Here is a 15,253-nt window from a genome sequence, read left to right as displayed (position 1 = left end):
TTGCGAAGATCCGTCTGTCATGTCTCCCATATCATTGCTTATGATAGACAGGCAGACTCGCGGTTGTTACAGTGGTGCACAGAGCGGACAGTTTCTCACAGCGGAGAAGAAAGAGGAGTGGGAAAACTTAACCCAACTCCCAGCTAATGGATTCATCGTGATAAATTATCATGGTTGGCAAGACAGGAACAAATTGCAGAATTTTAAAAAGACGATAGTGATGTTTGTTTAGTTTATTATCCAAATCACAATGGCCATTTGCTTGATATTATTTGATGGGATGACTGACAAGAGAAAACAACATTCATTGTTGCTTGTTCACCCTCCAATGCCACACAGCTGGGGGTGAATTCTAAAGCCTTGTCCTGAAAGGTCAGGGGCAGGGCAAAATCAATAACAACAGCTTCTAGAAACACATTAAATCAAACCTTTACAGAGACAGCTATAGGCTCCCATAAATAAAGTACTCTTCCCACATGCCTCAGCCTACTCATAACACAATGTGACAAGATGCCTTCTTAAAAAAAGCCCTTTTCACCCAGTCTCTGGTTCTCACTGCTCACCACATATACAGGTCATATGTAGGTCATAATATATACAGGTCATATGTAGGTCATATAGAGGTCATATACAGGTCACATAAAGGTCATATACCGGTTATATACAGGTCATATACTGTACAGGTCATATAGAGGTCATATACAGGTCATATGTAGGTCAAATACCAGTCATATACAGGTCATATATAGGTCATATACTGGTCATATGTGGTTAAGAGTCATACATGTACAGTGCCTTCAGGAAGTATTCATAACCCTTGACTTATTCCACATTTTGTTGTGTTACAGCCTGAATTAAAAATGTATTTTCATTTTTTTTTTAAATAGCACCCAACTACACACAATACCCCATAATGACTAAGTGAAAACAAGGTTTTGGAAATGTTTCTTGAATACAGAAATATCTCATTTACATAAGCTGTCCTGCTGAAAGGTGAATTCATCTCCCAGTGTCTGTTGGAAAACAGACTGGACCAGGTTTTCCTCTAGGATTTTGCCTGTGATTAGTTCTTAGCTCACTAGTCCTTGCCGATGACAAGCATACCCATAACATGATGCAGCCACCTCCATGCTTGAAAATATTTAGAGTGGTACTCTTCTTGTGTTGGATTTGCCACAAACATAACGCTTTGTATTCAGGACATAAAGTTAATTTCTTTGCAGTTTTACTTTAGTGGCTTATTGCAAACAGGAGGCATGTTTTGGAATATTTTTTATAATGTACAGGCATCCTTCTTTTCACTCTGTCATTTAGGTAGGTATTGTGGAGTAACTACAATGTTGTTTGATCCATCCTCTGTTTTCTCCTATCACAGCCATTAAACTCAGTAACTGTTTATATTTACATTTTTTATTTTTATTTAAAAAAACATATTTTACCCCTTTTCGCCCCAATTTTGTGGTATCCAATTGGTAGTTACAATCTTGTCTCATTGCTGCAACTCCCATACGGACTCGGGAGAGGCGAAGGTTGAGGTGCGTCCTCCGAAACACAACTCAACCAAGCCGCACTGCTTCTTGACACAATGCCCGCTTAACCCCGAAGTCAGCCACACCAATGTGTCGGAGGAAACACCGTACACCTGGCGACCGTGTCAGCGTGCACTGCACCCGGCACGGCACAGGAGTCGCTAGCGAGCGATGGGACAAGGACATCGATGCCGGCCAAACCCTCCCCTAACCCGGACAACGCTGGGTCAATTGTGCACCGCCCCATGTGTCTCCCGTTCGCGGACGGCTGCGATAGAGCCTGGGCTTGCAGCTAGCACTACGATGCAGTGTCTTAGACCACTACACCACTCGGGAGGCCTCTCAGTAACTGGAAATCCCTGAGCAGTTTCCTTCCTTTCCGGGAACTGAGTTAGGAAGGACACCTGTATCTTTGTAGTGACTGGGTGTATTGATACACCATGAAAAAGTGTAATTAATAACTTCACCATGCTCAAAGGGATATTCAATGTCTGCTTTGTTTTTTTACCCATCTACCAATAGGTGCCCTTTGCGAGACATTGAAAAACCTCCCTCGTCTTTGTGGTTGGATCTGTTTGAAATTCACTGCTCGACTGAGGGACCTTACAGATAATTGTATGTGTAGGGTACACAGATGAAGTAGTCATTCAAAAATCATGTTAAACATTATTATTGCACACAGTCCATGCAACTTACTATGTTACTTGTTAAGCACATTTATTTAAGCTTGAATACGTATTTTCTCGAAACATTTCAGCATTTCATTTTTAATGAATTTGTTAAAAAAATAATCTAGAGACCTTATTCCACGTTGACATTATGTGATACTGTGTGTAAGCCAGTGACACAAAATCCATTTTAAATTCAGGCTGTAACACAACAATATGTGGAAAAAGTCAAGGGGTGTGAATACTTTCTTAAGGCACTGTATGCATCAACATACTGTAACTAGCGAACCCGAGGGAGACTGAATTCATTTCCCTTGGCCTGAACACTCTGTGTCCTTCTGGGCCAAAATAAAGAGCCTGCAGGCTGAGGTGGGAGGGAACAAGCCTTATCCATGCTCTTAAAAACACATTTCCCCACTCCAGACTCCCAAATACCTTTCCCGTTCCTTCAGACTGTTGTGGCATGACCCAGTGTTGAAGGCCTAAGAATGGACCCTCCATGTTTTTAAAGGAGTGTGTCCAATCTTCCTGGCATGTCAGTAGCTTGCCTGCCCTTCTGTGATTGTCTGCCCAAAGCGAACTTTCACACAAACCCAACCATACAGGGAGAAGGATAGCCAAGATAGGATGGATGGGTTTTCAGTCTGAAGTTGGAGTTTCGAGGTCTTTTATCATCGCTTTGGTTGGATTTGTTTTGGTCGGCAGAGGAAAGAGTTTTATTTGGAAAGGGTTTCTGGTTTGAGGTATTCTGTTCACTATCTTTTCTCAGGAATGAGTTGGGGAGCTTTATCTCCTCTGGTTTTCCCAGCTGAAGGCAGAGGATGAGTTAAGGTGTCTCTGATGGGGAAGAGGAGCTATCCACACAGATAAGGCCCTGGCTGACTTGAGAATTGTAACAAAGCAGACAGACATCTTGGATACATGTCACGGAGCTCCAGAGAACCAGCCTTCCAGCACTACAGGACCAGGCAAGGGCAACACACTACAGAATACTCATCCCCATAACAATGTTCCTTCCTCGCTCTTCTGACTAAGAACTGCGTAACCATTTTTTAGATAACGCAAATCAGTGGAGGCTGGTGAAGGGTGGATGGCTCATTTGGCACTGATGCAAATGGGTAAATTGTAAGAATTGTATGCTACATTTCCAAGTGAGGAAGAATAAAGCTTAAGTCAATATAGTGTGAAGCAGCAAATTACACATAGCTTTTTGAACTGAATGAAAAAGAGCTAATGGAGAGCAGTAATACACTGCTGCTTCTGGTTGTAATTGGTCTGCTTGTAATTGGACAGCAGTCCGAGCAGTTGAGTAGAGACAAAGCTGCCGTTGGCTCAGAACTCATTCTCACAGCACATGAGCAGACTAGACTAGCCAATGCAATGCTGCTTGCCTTGCCCCCACCATGAGTGGTAACCATGGTGACGGTGGCAGGGCCAGGCAGGGCGTCCATCCACATCACCAGGGGGCGTTGTGGACTCTGTCAGCATGTGGCACATTGGCGTTCTTTACCTTATCTGCCACTGTGCCCAGCGCCCTGTTCCCTACCACACCCCCACATACACAGGCACACACTGGTTCTCTCCCAAATAGCACACTATTCCCTATTTAGTGCAGTACTTTTGACCAGAACCCTATGTACCCTGTCAAAAGTAGTGCACTACATAGGGAATAGGGAGCCATTTGGGACGCAGGCACTGTCACAATGTCGTCTGCCTGCTACTGACAGCTGCCCTTGGTGTCTGTGCTGTGCTCAGCCCCCTCCCTCCCTCCATCCCTGCCTGCATGCCTCTCACCCGCTCTCTCCCTTTTGTTGCTCACTTATTGTCAACTTCCACACTAAACAAAACAGCACATCCTCCCACGACACAAGCTAATTGATTATTGATGCTTCTAGGCCTAAACTGACTTATATTCAACCAAGACTGAAAGGGAAAATTCAGAGACAGAGACAATGCATTCAGTGCTTTCATGAAAACTGAAAAAGTCAAAGCATTTGAATGTAAAGCTCGAGCCTCAAGGTCTTTCCCCCCTTTTTCAATGCTTTGACTAGGCTGTTGTACTGCCTCGGGAACAGTCTCGTCTCGGCACAACAAATAGTGGGGTCTTGAGGTGGAGAAATAGCCTGAGGGTTTTGTTCTGTCAACACAAACAACCCAAATGTCAATTTCAGCCCCTTCTTGAATAATCAAAACAACCCTCATAGCTATGAGGTAATGCGTGGCTTGCTACTGGGTCTGACAGGCTGCCTGTGACTTACAGCCAGTGTGAAGTTCACTGACAAACAAACAGGCAGACTTGTTATTCCACAGGTCCTGGTTCCATGATTGCTCTTCTTATCTCCGGCAACAGGGTAACTTTGTTACAGCAGGTAAAATATAGCATGGCTTGTGACAGGAGGGATCAGATAAACAGTGAGACTGGGTTTGGGCAGAGACATGTGGACATGGTGGTGAATGCATAAAGGGCCTGTTCTGTGACTGAGAAAGAGAGCGAGAGGCTGACTGATGTATCGAGTGCGGCGGACAGATTGAGGCACTAAAGAACGGCTGAGGCGAGAGATCCTGTCCCATGGAAATGTGTCATGAAGGCAATTCCATGAGTATCTCAATAAAAGGTTTTCAAAGCCTGGGCCCTGGAGAGAGAGCTGCCATGGGCCCAGCACCTCACACACTGGGGGCTCTACGTCACTGTTGCACCACAACCACAGGGGAAAATTCCTTCAATGTTACACCAATGGTGCTTTCTGAGGGAGTTACATTTTCCAAACACTCTGCTCTAACACGCTCTAAGTTACTTGTCCTTTTCTCCCCTACTTTCATTTACTGTCCATTTCTCCATCTGTTGGATTCAGTAGTTGGACAAAAGGCTTTGTTTCAGCTAGCTGGCAGGCCTTTGGGACTGGTAGAGGAGAGGGCACACTGGAGTTCAGCATTAGCCTCATTGCCGTCAATAGCCAGGGGGATGCATGGTGAGGTCTGGGGTTTGGACCCATTTTTAAAAAGAATGCTGATCTTGGACCAGGTCTCCCCTGTCGATGTAGTCATTATGATCTAAAAGGCTAAACCTATCCTAAATCAGCACTCATCAGAAGTCTTACTTTGATAGTCTTTATGAATAAGGGCCCTGGACACTTTATCCTGCCAGAAAGAGGTAGGACATTAACGGTTCCCCCCTCAGCTTGGCCCTCTGATGAGCGAGAGAGACAGACTGGTTGGAGTCTGCTGCTCAACTGCTCTGTCTGGGGGTCCAACTCTCCAGCCCTCCAACCTCCCACAAGCAGGGCCTCTGCCAGCAGCACTCGGACAGACATGGGTAAACAACCTCTCTCATCTAGAGCTGGGCGATATGGCCAAAATATCATATCATGCCATTTTTCACATTTTGACGGTATGACGGTATTTTATGTTTTTGATTAATAAAAGTTGTACATTTGCTTTATGAGTAGGGCGTGACCGTAGAGTGGCAACACTTATATTCTAAATGATTTCAATGGGTCTTTCTCCATTCTGATTGGTTTATACTGTTCAATTCAACATCAACCTAAAATCATTTCCTGCATTTCCATCAATTTCTGCACTCATTTTTGCACACACTGTATATCGATTTTTTCTATTGTGTTATTGACTGTATGTTTGTTTATTCCATGTGTAACTCTGTGTTGTTGTTTGTGTCGCACTGTTTTGCTTTATCTTGGCCAGGTCGCAGTTGTAAATGAGAACTTGTTCTCAACTGGCCTACCTGGTTAAATAAAGGTGAAATAAAAAATAATTTGAGATCATTTCCACACTGCCACGATATGGGCAAAAATACTTGGCCTTATTTTTAACCAAATGTTGCAATTGCGATTTAGATCAAAACACTTGGGTGAACTTTTGGAATCATGGAAATAGAATGTTTATTATAATTCTATTGTTAGAATATAAATAATAGTGGGCACTTTGAATACAGTGTTGTTTGACATGACAACGAATGAAAATGCCATGGACGAGTTATTGTGACAGGGTAGGAACCAAAGTGATGTTCCGTGTTTCCTAGGGGACCCTATAATCTTTGGCTACATTAAATCTTTATTCATATAGCCAACATATTCATGCTTCGCCTATTCCTCTTTCATTTAGAAGATACTGTTGGACAAACAACATGCTGATTTAGGCCTTCACCAGCACTGGTATCAGGCTGTATTAGCTAGCTACGTTTGCTCTGACTCAGTACTTTTATTAGCTAGCCAGCTAACTAGTGATTAGCATTAGTGGCTAACACGATTTAGCTTAACTTGCTAAGAAAATACAAACTAGCTGTTTGCTGATGTAAGAAACACAAACTAATATTGTAATTATAGAACGCTTGTGGATTTATATTAAGATCAAATTGGAAACAACATCGTTTCACGTGCTGCATTGACCATGCAGACTGAACGAAAGTCTCGTGGTCGAGCAACAACAAATGCGCTCGTTGAGTGACAGGTGGGACTAGGTCTGCGTGGAAAGCGGCGCGGAGAGAGAGACAGCGGAGAGGGATGACTCAAGTTGCGGAGTGAACTATAAAAATGGACGCTACACACGGTGTATCACATTTAACAAACCAAACATTCAAATACCGTTATAGGATGTAAAGTAAAAACCCATACCACTCCGTGCACCAATACCGGTATATAGTAAAACACGGTATACCGCCCAGCCCTACTCTCAACACAATATCACACACACAGCAGTTAAAAAGGAAAAGCACCCACCTCGGACTCACAGGCTCTATGATTTCAGAAGCAGTACTTGCGGTCTTTGGAGTCTTCTGGTGCATTAGAGTTTCTGTGAATGTATTGGAAAATGTCATGCAGAGCAGTCGCATTGATTTTCACTCCCTGTGCTATGTGTTGCTCATACCGACTCCAGCTGCTATTTACCAATGTAGAGGCCTGTTGCCATCAACCTAAACTGGTCTCAACGATTCAGTAAGTCACTAAAGGCTACGCACACAACCACTCAACATGATGGAAACTACCACACCATGACAAAGACTTTCAGGGTAGCCCTGGCTATAGTGACATAAAGAAGCACTTTTCAAATGCATTACATAATGAGATGTGCAAGGTTCAGTTCATTCCGCACATATCTGTGACGAGGCTGATGGATGAGTAGAACCCTTAGCCTCCCCCTCTTCCTAAAGCAAGGCTGTGAAAAGCATCGGAACTCCCCCACATTGATGCAACATATCTGGGCACTGCTGCTGGCTACTGTCTACTCCTCTAAGTCCTCTGGGATAATTATGACTAACAGAAGCATAGCTATCTCTAAATAAGGTGGGCTGGACATGATGCTTAAAGAAGCTGCCTAGCAGGCAGATAATAAAAGCCTGTTGTTTACAGGGTTGAGAGAGACTGAAAGCTCAGAGATATGGTTGAGGAACCTGTCTTGGGTGAGAAGCCAGCCTTTAAACAGCATGAGGAGAGAGATAGTTCTGCTTAACAGCATACAACAACCACTTTCCAACTAAACGCTCTCCCTGGCTACACTCCACTTGATCAATGTCACAGATGTTATAAGTCTCTGTTATGTCAATCTTCACATGGATACACCTTCCCTCTCTATCACACACACACACATGCACGCATGTACACCCATGCATGAGTGGAGCGTGTGTAGGTCAGAGATAAAGATCTCTGTTGTGACAGCTGGACAGTTGACAGGTTCAGATACACATTGCGGTGAGGGGGAGACCAATTGCATTAAACAAACAAATATGGTGAGTAGCCTAAACTCAAGCAGATCATGTGGAGACCTAGATCTGCAAGGAACAAGTGAACACACAGCAGCCAGCCTGCAAGGCATTGGAGTGCCTGTGTAGGCAAGCGTGTGTGTGTGTGTGTGTGTGTGTGTGCGCGCATGCGTATGTGTGTGTGAGGGGGGGCGGGGGGGGTCTTTAAGGGGGAGCCTACTCCAGAATATCCAACCACTGAACATGTTTAGACTGTTCACTCGTTAAGAAATAGGTCAAGGATTCCGCCTGCATGCATAGTGACTGTCAAAATCTGTCAAAATCTCTCAATCTAAACATGGGAGGGCGGGCCTGGCTGCCTGGTAGAGGGAGCCCAGCCAATAGAGAAGAGAAGCCAGTGTGCGCTGCATGCTGGTGACACTCACACAGCACATACAAAAGCACTGAGTAGGCTATCTGTATATGCACCTCTGTCACCACCACCACTATCCTACTCACTTGGTACTAAGTACAAACAAAAATATGTATTATTGTACGGGCCCTGAACAAGGCATATAACCCACTGTTCCTAGGCCGTCATTGAAAATAAGAATTTGTTCTTAACTGACTTGCCTAGTTAAATAAAGGTAAAATAAATGATTAGGCTCTAAAGGCCTGACTGATGGTATTGAGGAGATGCAGAGCAGGCTCTGTTCAGATCTAGCCCTGGTCTGCTTGATAGCTGCTGAAGTCTAAAGAGTCGTGGTCGGGGTCGACAGGGGACGCTCTTGAGCCGTCATGTCATCCTGAGGAAGAGTCTCATCTTCACAAGGAAGGAGACTTGGGGAACAGGGGCCAGGGTATACATTCTACACTACATACGTGACGCTGTTCAGTGGTCAGCGGTTTTTGAATAGAAAGGAGAAAACGGCTACCATGTGTTGGTTAGGTTGGGGTGTGACTAGGGTGGGTAATCTAGGTTGTTTAATTCTATGTTGGCCTGCTTTGGTTCCCAATCAGAGGCAGCCGTTTATCGTTGTCTCTGATTGGGGATCATATTTAGGCAGCCATTTCCCCACTGTGTTTTGTGGGATCTTGTTTTGTTTTTGTGTAGTTGCCTGTGAGCACTCCAGAACGTCACGTTTTGTTTGTTCGTTTATTGTTTTGTATTTGCTGAAGTTTTACTTTATAATAAAGATGTAGAATGCTACGTACGCTGCGCCTTGGTCCAGTTCTTACGACGATTGTGACAGAAGATCCCAACACAACAAGACCAAGCAGCGTGCCCAGGAGGAGAAGATATCCTGGACATAGGAGGAAATCATGGAGGGACACGAAAGCCTTCCTTTTAAGCAGCCGCAAGGAGATAAGGGAGGACAGCGACAACGCCGGGGTTCGCGGCCACAAGGAAAGCCCCCCGCAAAATTGGGGGGGCACACGGGGTGGTCGGCGGAGCCGAGGAGCGAACCAGAGCCGATCTGGGAGAAGAGGGAGAAATTGGAGGAGAGTGAACGGAGAGAGTCAGAGACGGTCAGTGTTGATGGAGAAATTGGAGGAGAGAGAAATGAGAGAGTTGTTGTGTTGGTGTATGATGCACGACATTTGCCCTAAGGAGCGTGTTATCTGTTTGATGCCACCTGAGTCAGCTCTCCATACTCGTCCTGAGGAGTGTGCTAGCAGTCTGGTAAAAACTGTGTCAGCTCCACGCACCAGGTCTCCAGTATGCCTCCACAGCCCTGTACGTCTTGTGCCAGCTCTCTGCACTCGCCTTGAGGAGCGTATCATTTGTCCGGTACCATGTGAGCCGGCTCTACGCACCAAGTCTCCAGTACGCCTTCACAGCCCAGTACATCCTGTGCCAGCTACCCGCACTCGCTGTGCTAAATGTGTCATCGTTCCGGTACAATTTGTGCCGGCTCTACGCACCAGGTCTCCAGTGCGCCTCCACAGCCCAGTACGTCCTGTGCCAGCTCCCCGCACTCGCCGTGCGAAGTGTGTCATCATTCCGGTACGATTTGTGCCGCCCCTATGCACCAGGTCTCCAGTGCGCCTCCACAGCCCAGTACGTCCTGTGCCAGCTCCTCGCACTCGCCCTGAAGAGCGTGTCACCAGTCCGGTGCAACCTGTGCCGGTCCCATGCATCAGGCCTCCAGTGCACCCCCCCAGTCCGGCATGTCCTGTGCCTGCTCCCCGCGCTCGCCCTGAAGTGTGTGTCACCAGTCCAGTGCCACCTGTACCGGCCCCACGCACTAGGCCTCCAGTACGCATCAACAGTCCAGAGCTTCCGGCAACGGTCCCCAGTCCAGAGCTTCCGGCGACGGTCCCCAGTCCAGAGCTTCCAGCGACGGTCCCCAGTCCAGAGATTCCGGCGACGGTTCACAGTCCAGAGATTCCGGCGATGGTCCACAGTCCGGAACCTCCTGCGACGGTCCAGAGTCCGGAACCTCCTGCGACGGTCCACAGTCCGGAACCTCCTGCGACGGTCCACAGTCCGGAACCTCCTGCGACGGTCCACAGTCCGGAACCTTATACGACGGTCCACAGTCCGGAGCCCTCCTTTGCGCCGGTGCCCAGTCCAGGCACGGCATCCAGTCCAGCTCCAAGGCTGGAGCCTTCCTCTGCGCCGGTGCCCAGTCCAGGCACAGCGTCCAGTCCCGCTCCATGGCAGGAGTCTTCCTCTGCGCTGATGTCCAGTCCAGGCACGGCGTCCAGTCCCGCTCCAAGGCCAGAGCCTTCCTTTGCGCCGGTGCCCAGTCCAGGCACGGCAGCCAACTCAGTTCCATGGCCGGAGCCTTCCTCGGCGCTGGTGCCCAGTCCGGGTGCGGCGTTCAACCCAGCTCCATGGCCGGGGTCCTCCTCTGCGCCGAGGCCCAGTCCGGGCACGGCGTTCTACCCGGCTCCATGGCCAGACCCGTGGTCTGGGCGGGGGCAAAGTCCCGCACCAGAGCTGCCACCGATGCTGGCGGATCTGCGAGCGGAGTGGGTACTTCGCCCCGCACCGGAGCCGCCACCGATGCTAGATACCCACCCGAACCCTCCCCTGTAGAGTCAGGTTTTGCGGCCAGAGTCCGCACTTTTGGGGGGGGGGGACTGTCACGCCCTGACCATAGAGAGCCTTTTATTCTCTATGTTGGTTAGGTCGGGGTGTGACTAGGGTGGGTAATCTAGATTGTTTAATTCTATGTTGGCCTGGTATGGTTCCCAATCAGAGGCAGCCGTTTATCGTTGTCTCTGATTGGGGATCATATTTAGGCAGCCATCTCCCCACTGTGTTTTGTGGGATCTTGTTTTGTTTTTGTGTATTTACCTGTGAGCACTCCAGAACGTCACGTTTCGTTTGTTCGTTTATTGTTTTGTATTTGCTGAAGTTTCACTTTATAATAAAGATGTGGAACGCTACGTACGCTGCGCCTTGGTCCAGTCATTATGACGATCCTGACAAATCAACACAGCGTTCGTACTCCATGTGTGTACTACCAGAATGCTTTCAGGGAGTCCATTGAGATGCATAATTTACCCTTTCTAAAATAAAGCTGGTGAAAATGGTGAACAAACCATCCTTAATCACATAAGACCTCCCGATTACCCTGCAGGAAAAAGACATGTACTAAACTGGAAAAAGCAAATCAATAGCACTGAGATTCTTCCTGTCCTGACAGCTGAATAAAATCCAATCAAAATGCTGGAACACATGTTGAGAGAAAGGGGAATGGAGAGATGGAGAGATGGTGAGGCAATGGCAGTGCACGATCAACCAGCCAGCCAACCAGTTTGATGTGAATTTCTCCAATGGAGGTAATTTCTCTGAGCTTCATGTAGTTAACCTTATTGATTATAGAATGTGTGATGTTGAGGTTCTCAACAGCTCCGCTTGCAGTGCTCTTGAAAGTGCTGCATTGAGCAGAATGGCAATGCAATTTACTGTGTTCTTGTAGCTCGCATAAAGAGATTATCTAGATATCATGTATTTCATGTAGACTTGATTCCAGAAAACGGGAATCTAGTCTGACTAAATCTGTATCTTAAAATAATAGAGTCATAAGGTGAGTGCCCCACTGCCCAAACACACTGGTAATGTTATAACTGGTAGTGCCCCACTGCCCAAACACACTGGTAATGTTATAACTGGTAGTGCCCCACTGCCCAAACACACTGGTAATGTTAGAACTGGTAGTGCCCCACTGCCCAAACACACTGGTAATGTTATAACTGGTAGTGCCCCACTGCCCAAACACACTGGTAATGTTATAACCCAGGGTTCCCCAAACCTGGTCATCGGGCCCCAAGGGGTGCACGTTTTGTTTTTTGCCCAATCACAACACATGATTCAAATAATCAATTAATCAACTAAGCTTTGATAATTTGAATCAGCTGTGTAGTGTTAAAGGGACCGAGTTTGGGAAACGCTGCTATTACCATTCCAGACTATCAGTGCCTGTGCTTTCTCTTCAGATTGGAGTTAATTAGGTGAATATAATGAGCATGTGATAATCAGACCAAGGTTGAGTTTAGTGGTTTGCTCTTCCAAGGATGCAATTTCCACCCTGGTGGCTGTTCCTGGGGTCAAACTGCTGTTTCGCTTTCAGAGGGATATTACAATAATTATGTGAGTAGGTCACGCTTTAGATATACAAAAACTGATTTTACCAAGAAGAAACAATGTTTGATTGCATGGTCACAACGATTAATATGCTCTCCGTCAGTCATGGGCAGATGCAAGTTATTGTCATGCAAATGTAAGGCAATTTTTCTACTTAAGACAATATTTATTTTCCTTTAGAGTCACTGTCATGAGCGCTTCCCCGGGCGCTGTGTGTGTGTGACAGAAAATGAAGATTTGTGAGTGCATCTGCTGGTCCAGAGCTCCGACAGATGAGCAGTCTAGATTCTAGCTGCTTTCAAGGCTCGGGGAAAACGGCGACTGTTATTCTGTCTTGCGGCAAACCACATTGTAATAGGAACCTTTATCATAAATCAACAGTGTTATAGAATATTAACAAGTTAGAAGGATGGATGAAAGAGTAGACTAATCGGTGTCGGAGAGTACATTTAACACCGTTATTCCAACCCCCTGACCCGGGTAACGCAGTAAAGAACAGAAACAAGTTACATGGGGCAAAATAATCACATTTGTTCTCACGTGTTGGATCGTATTTATGAGACAGAAGACTTAAAATAGGCACTACAATCTGTCTGTCTACTATAATGGACATTTTATATTCACTCTGTGGAGCACTGCTCTAACTTACCCCTAATAGCAGGTTCACCGTCAAGGTCAGCATGGCGAGCTGATACTGAGGGAATCATTAGCTATAGCTACTGATCTGTTGATCATTGGAAGTAATTGAAAATACGTTGGGATGATAGTCAGTTAAAAATATCGGATAACTGATTTAATGCTGCAGCTTAATAGAGGCCTTTTAACATCAATCCAGAACAATGCAATATGAATATTTTAGGATTGTCTGGATATCAAACTCAATCAAATTAGTTTCATGAGCTGATGACAGCTGCATTTTGATTAAAGGTTGACCGTGAGGTCATAGAGTGCATGGTATACATATGACTCAGGTAAAGCCCAAAACCTGGCTGAAACGAGCTATGCGTAATTGTGGTTTTACGCACGAGTCTATAACCTGTATAACCCGTATGCCTACATTTGTCTACACGTTCATTGAAAAGTAACAGGTACCATTGGAATAATAACAACACTGAAATTCATCCAATCTATTTTTGGGGCATTTTTTCATTCAGCGCAATATCCCACAACCTTGTAATAACCAGCCGTATTATTATCTACATCCTTCTTGTGGCAGACTAGGCTACAGTTAATTATTCAGCAGAAGTGTCAAGGCAAAAGACACAAAATTGTGCTGGTAGCTATCATCAGCATCGACATCGAAATGTAAAACCAAACTGATGATCAATTGTTTTATGTCTAGGTAGATAAAAAATAAATAACATAGGCTAAACGTTATCACTCACCTTTCGGTTTCAGTGGGAGCTGCTGCTGATATTTTAATTCTGATCACACAAGCTGTGATGGTCTTCTCTTCGTTGAGGTGATGGTCTTCTCTTCGTTGAGGTGATGGAGTATTCTACTTACATCCACGGAAAATGCTACGAGTACCACGAGAAAGTCTGACGCGGCGTTCCTCAAACAATTTAGAGTAGTCCTATTTACTCCCAATTCCTATACAATGTCGGATACCCAATGCCCCCTCATTTATATCCCAAAGATCCCTAAAAGCCGATTCTAGGTTTCGCACGGCTACTATTAGATAAAACCACAATAACGAATCTATGCTGAAAATTGCTTGCCATCGGCGGGTAGGCTATCTTCGGTTTGCGTAGCAACCTTGCCGCACAAATTCACACACACTTTCTCACAGGGCTGCGTTAGACTGGCATGGAAAGCTGCGGCGCACCCCGCCAGCGTACAGTACCGCTAGCAAACCACAGCGTTTAAACCCGGCCCCCTGTGCACTTCGGCAGCACGGACTCATTTGCATGGTGCATGTGTTAACTGTTTCAGTGCGGTGCCTCCGAAAAGTTGCTTGGCCATATGCTCTGCTCAGTGTAATTTGCGGCAATCAAAACAGCCTCCAGTAAAAGTAGGAAGATAGTGTAGAGAACACAATAAAGTAATTATCTTTTCGGATAAATAACTTCCTTTTCCTCGCATTTCATCTCATTTATAGGCTATGGGAAAATATACTTTTATTATTGATTACCAAGGAATAAAAGGTCACCATAAAGTGGCTACAATCTTTAAACGCTTTTATAATAATGTATTTAAGATGTTTCAGTTACATTGGTCTAGCCACCTGCATTGAATACGTTTTTAAGCAATATTTGATGTATTGAAACATAGTTAATTGTATTAATATAGTAAAAAAAAATATGAATATTATTAATATAATCGAATGTAATCCAAACATATAACAAGCCTCTTAGTCTTACACCCATTCTACAATACCGTTAGGCCAGTTCTGGTGCGCATTGTGACTTAAGAAGTCTCAACAGTGAAGGATACTTTCAGGGGAGATACTGGTGCCAATTCTGTTAGAGTACTGCCACCTATGGGCATAACACGGAACTACTACCTAGTAATAAACGACCCGATACAATAGCCCTACTACAGTCTCACAGGTCTTCAAAAGAAGAAAAACATTGTCTAAGCTACTCAGTTTAGGGAATGAATCAACTATTTGCATTAAAAATAAATAGACCAATTTTGAAATGGTGGATTGAAGCCCAATTATAAACATTTATCATTAAGTATTTTTTTTGCAAAGTATCTCTTTCTGCTTATCCTTTCTCTCAATAGATAAAGAGAGAGGCAGTGAAAGACAGACAGAAGA

The 15,253-nt window shown here is 45.3% G+C and overlaps 1 protein-coding gene across 3 annotated transcripts in view; it reads right to left on the bottom strand.

The window, feature by feature from the left end:
- The window catches only part of LOC106572568 (plexin-A2), a 435,095-nt gene extending 420,735 nt beyond the window's left edge, over window positions 1–14,360 (bottom strand). Inside the window, exon 1 of one of the 3 annotated variants that reach the window (XM_045696254.1) lies at window positions 13,875–14,360. The gene's annotated coding sequence lies outside the window, so the exon portion shown is untranslated. Of the gene's footprint in view, window positions 1–6,930; window positions 7,761–13,874 lie in introns of those variants that run through there. The other 2 variants (XM_014146868.2, XM_045696253.1) reach the window with 2 other exon arrangements.
- Window positions 14,361–15,253: the final 893 nt, after the last annotated feature.

The sequence above is a fragment of the Salmo salar genome, chromosome ssa15 (genome assembly GCF_905237065.1).
Source record: "Salmo salar chromosome ssa15, Ssal_v3.1, whole genome shotgun sequence".
Classification (NCBI taxonomy): domain Eukaryota; kingdom Metazoa; phylum Chordata; class Actinopteri; order Salmoniformes; family Salmonidae; genus Salmo; species Salmo salar.
The sequence above is the reverse complement of the archived record's forward strand: the minus strand, read 5'-3'. Positions and strand labels throughout refer to the sequence as shown.